Source organism: Nuphar pumila, chromosome 10, assembly GCF_984573655.1.
Source record: "Nuphar pumila chromosome 10, dmNupPumi1.hap1.1, whole genome shotgun sequence".
Lineage (NCBI taxonomy): Eukaryota > Viridiplantae > Streptophyta > Magnoliopsida > Nymphaeales > Nymphaeaceae > Nuphar > Nuphar pumila.
In genome coordinates this window covers 16,982,888-16,987,796 of record NC_143258.1, presented here as the reverse complement: position 1 = coordinate 16,987,796, position 4,909 = coordinate 16,982,888, and positions in this window count along the sequence as shown.

The window sequence follows — 4,909 nt, the reverse complement described above, 5'->3', positions numbered from 1 at the left end:
TTGTCATGAGCGACACATTCAATTTGCTCGCCCTGATCAGCCTGTACTCGAGTACAAGGCCTGTAAAAAGGAGAACAAAGGATGACTTATCTCGGCATTAAAGGCACATCGTTGTGTAGAAAAGGGGTGTGAGGCCTTTTTGGCTAGTGTTTCTTGGATAGACCCCAGTACTACACCACTGGTAGACTTGGACGTAGTTCGAGATTTTTCAGACGTTTTTTCAGATGACCTGCCAGGCATACCGCCTACCAGAGAGGTGGACTTTGCGATAGAGTTGGTGCCTGGAACGGCCCCAATATCTAAAGCACCCTATCGTATGGCCCCAGTAGAGTTAGAGGAGCTAAAGAAGCAGCTGCAAGAATTGATGGATAAAGACTTTATTCGGCCTAGTGTTTCACCTTGGGGAGCTCCAGTATTGTTCGTTAAAAAGAAGGATGGGTCAATGCGTATGTGCATTGACTATAGGATGCTGAATCAGGTAACAATAAAAAACAAATATCCTCTTCCCAGGATCGATGATTTGTTTGATCAACTTCGAGAGGCCAAGGTCTTCTCCAAGATTGATCTTCGATCAGGGTACCATCAACTGAAGATCAAAGAATCCGATGTGCAAAAGACAGCATTCAGGATGCGATACGGCCATTACGTGTTTTTGGTGATGCCTTTCGGGTTAACAAATGCCCCTGCGGCATTTATGGACCTGATGAATCGGATGTTTCGGCCTTACCTAGACCTTTTCGTGATCGTATTTATAGACGATATCCTAATTTACTCCGAGAGCGAGGAAGATCATAGGGAGCATCTAAGGATTGTCCTCGAAGCACTTCGACAACATCAACTATATGCTAAGTTCTCGAAGTGCGAGTTTTGGCTGAATCAAGTTATGTTCTTGGGTCACGTAATCTCTAAAGATGGGGTGTCAGTCGACCCTGCCAAGGTGGAAGCAGTCATAGATTGGAGACAACCTAAGAGTGTCTCAGATATACGCAGTTTTCTCGGGCTTGCAGGCTATTATCGTCGTTTCATTCAGGATTTTTCGAAGATCGCTTCACCTATGACGAAACTACTTCGTAAAGGAATTAAGTTTGTCTGGACCCAGCAATGCGAAGAAAGCTTTCAAGAACTGAAGAATAGGCTTACTACAGCCCCTATACTCACATTGCCTTCTGGGCAAGGAGGCTTTGTGATTTATAGTGATGCATCAGGTACTGGTTTGGGATGCGTTTTGATGCAGCACGGCAAGGTGATCGCCTACGCATCACGTCAACTGAAGGTGCATGAGCGAAACTACCCCACTCACGACTTGGAGCTTGCTGCAGTAGTCTTTGCACTAAAAGTATGGCGACATTATTTGTACGGTGAGCAATTTGAGGTCTTCTGAGATCATAAGAGCCTCAAATATATCTTCTCACAAAAGGATTTGAACATGAGGCAGAGACGATGGTTAGAATTTCTAAAAGATTACGACTTCTCCATTTCTTATCATCCAGGCAAAGCCAATATAGTGACTGATTCTTTGAGTAGAAAGGCAGGGAGCCTTGCGAGTTTTATCAGCAGTGAGTGGAGATTACTCGAAGACCTGATAGACTGGAAGCCTTTTGAAGCAGAACCGGGTCAGATTCAGATTGCTAGCACGGCAGTGCGGACAGAACTCATGGACCGGATCATCGCCCAACAGAAGGATAACCCTGAATTCAATAAGATGATTGCAGCATGCAAGCAAGATCAGTCAACATTGCACTTAGAGGAGGATGGAAGCATCTGGTACGGCCAGAGGCTCTGGGTGCCCGCAGAGCCCTAGTTGAGGAAAGAGTTATTGGATGAGGCGCATCGTACCAGATTCACTATACATCTCGGAAGCACCAAGTTGTATAAGGATCTTCAGAGGAATTACTGGTGGCCCGGCATGAAGAGAGACATCGCTGAATACGTGTCGAGATGCTTAATCTGTCAGTAGGTCAAGATAGAGCACCAAAGACCAGGCGGTATGATGCAGTCGATTGAGATTCCGCAGTGGAAGTGGAAAGACATTACCATGGACTTTGTTGTAGGTCTACCCAAGACACGCCAGCAGTATGACACCATTTGGGTGATTGTGGATCGCCTTACAAAGTCGGCACACTTCTTACCAACCAGGGCGAATCAAACCTTGGAGAGTTTGGCGGATTTATATGTCGATGAGATTGTCAGATTACATGGGATACCTGTTTCGATTATCTCAGACAGGGATCCTAGATTCACGTCAAAGTTTTGGGGACAACTTCAGAAAGCTTTGGGGACAACGCTTAAGTTTAGCACAGCTTTTCACTCCCAGACGGATGGTCAGTCAGAGAGGACTATTCAAACACTCAAGGATATGTTGCGAGCGTGTGCATTGGAGTGGAAAGGTGACTGGAGTAAGCACCTAAAGTTAGCTGAGTTTTCCTACAATAACAGTTATCATTCGAGTATCGGCATGGCTCCATATGAGGCATTGTACGGGTGACCCTGTAGGTCCCCTGTTTGTTGGAGCGAGGTAGGTGATCGAACTGTTGAATCGCCTATAGTTTTGCAGCATTATACGGATCAAGTACAGTTGATTCGTAAGAGGCTTCTGACAGCGCAAAGCCGTCAGAAGAGTTATGCAGATCCAAAGAGGCGAGAGGTTTCTTTTGAGGTTGGTAATCATGTGTTTGTCAAAGTATCGCCAACCACGAGTGTATTTCAGTTCGGCAAGAAAGGGAAATTGAGTCCGAGGTATGTAGGACCGTTCCTCATCCTTGAGAGGATAGGAGGCACCGCGTATAGATTGGCACTTCCCCTTCAGTTTTCCAACATCCATGATGTTTTCCATGTGTCAATGTTGAGGAAATATGTACCAGATCCTACTCATGTTATTCAGTATGACGAGGTCGAGGTTCAGAGAGATCTCACGTTTGAGGAACGACCGGTAGAGATAGTAGATCGATGAGAACAAGTGTTGCGACATAAGTCAATTCCACTTGTTAAAGTACGATGGCAGCACCACGGGCTTGAGGAGTGTTCTTGGGAGCCCGAGGCTGATATGAGAGATAAATATCCAGACTTGTTCGGTACGTAATGTTAACCAAATTTCGAGGACAAATTTTTTTTTAGGGGGATTGGATGTAATATCCAAAAATTTCTAAGTTCTTTTCTATAGCATTGTGAAATGTCTTGAATTTCGTGCTAATATAGAACCCTAATTTCTTTAAAAATTAATGTTTGAGTATATTCGTAAGGATTAAGGGGTTTAATTATATTGAATTGTAGTAAATATAAACCCTACATGGTTTGGATATCTGAGAAAATTCTAAGTGATGTCTAATTGAAAACGTCTTACTTAAAAAGAAAATGTTGATTTTTCTTTTAAGTAAAATTATTTAAATAAAGTAAATTAACAAAAGTAGATTTTTAAAATATACATATTAATATGCTTAATAAGATGGAATTAACTTATATTCAATTCCTTTACATTTTCACATGAGTTGTGGTTATATAAAACAAAAACGGTTTTTAATTGGAATTTTATGATTTATCAATAATAGTTTAATATAATAGTTTTCTTTTGTATACATTAAAATCCATTTTTATTAGTTTAGTAGGAGCCCATAGGTGGGCCATCCCATCCTATGTGGCATCTTACTTCAAATTCAAATTGAAAATAAAGGTATAGTGATTTTCAAGGTTATTTAAAGTTTGAAAAGTCAAAGTGGAGATCAAGGGCTCCAAATGAATTTCATTAATGAGATCAAGGGCTGGAATTAATTCCAGCACATAACCTAATTTAAGAAGGGTTATAAAACCCTCCCATAGGCCTTGCCCTCCTCATTTGTGCTGGAAAAAAAGGAGAGCTTCTCTCTCCCCCAAAAACCCTCTTCTCTCTCTCCTCTCTTTCCCTTCCCTATTCTCTTCTTTTAGGGTTTCTTTTGGTTCTTGAGTGCAAGATCCAGACCTCAAGGAGTGTGGTGAGGAGATCTAAGGTCCTCATCTTGCTGGAAGAAAGGGCTGATTGGTGGATCGATCAAAAAGGGCTATTCATCCATCAAGAAATACATTTTTTTCAACAAAAGGTAGGGTTTCTATGCTTTTCTTGCAAGAACGGAGTTCTTGGCATGGATTTTGATGCTTTTTCATGAGTTTAGATCATAATCAAACCCTCCTAACCGTGGGTTTGACTCAGATCTAATGATCCATGGCAAAAACACATTTTTCCCTAAAGAAAACCATTTTTGAAATCGGGTTTATTATAAAAATCGGTTTCTTAGAAATAGATTCGTAAAATATATTTGTATTTGATTTATTCCATGATTTTTATGCAAATATTAGTTTGGATTGATAGATTATGAAGTGTTTCATCTACTGTGAATATTTTAGAATTTTTGGAATTTTATTTCATGCGTATTCCCTATTTCTTTTAATTTTTCTTGGGATTCGGGTGACTCGATTTGATTCACCCAAATGCAAATCTCGGAATTCCAGGTTTTCCACTTGACCTCCGTTCAGTAAAATGGTCGTTTCTCCCTCGTCCGAAAAGTTTTGATGAACGGATTATTGCGTTGGAAAGTTAACTCCATTGTGCATCTACTGTAGAAATTTGGGCTCTGTTCATGGACCGAGCACGTCTCTGTGATAGTCGAAACAAAAACTGATAGGTCTATAGTAAAACATGCATAACTCCCTCATACGGAAGAGTTTTTACAAACGGTTTGCGGCTACGGATAGATGACAACAATTCCTATATACTGTAAAAATTTTAGCGCTGTTCATAGAGCCAAAAATTTTCTGTGAGCTCTGTACCAGTCGGACAGAGTTATGAAATTGGAAAAATTAGGGCAAATTCATAAATCAAGGCTCAAAGGGTGCATAGTATATATGTTTTTATTTAATTTCTTTATAGAATTAGTATGCA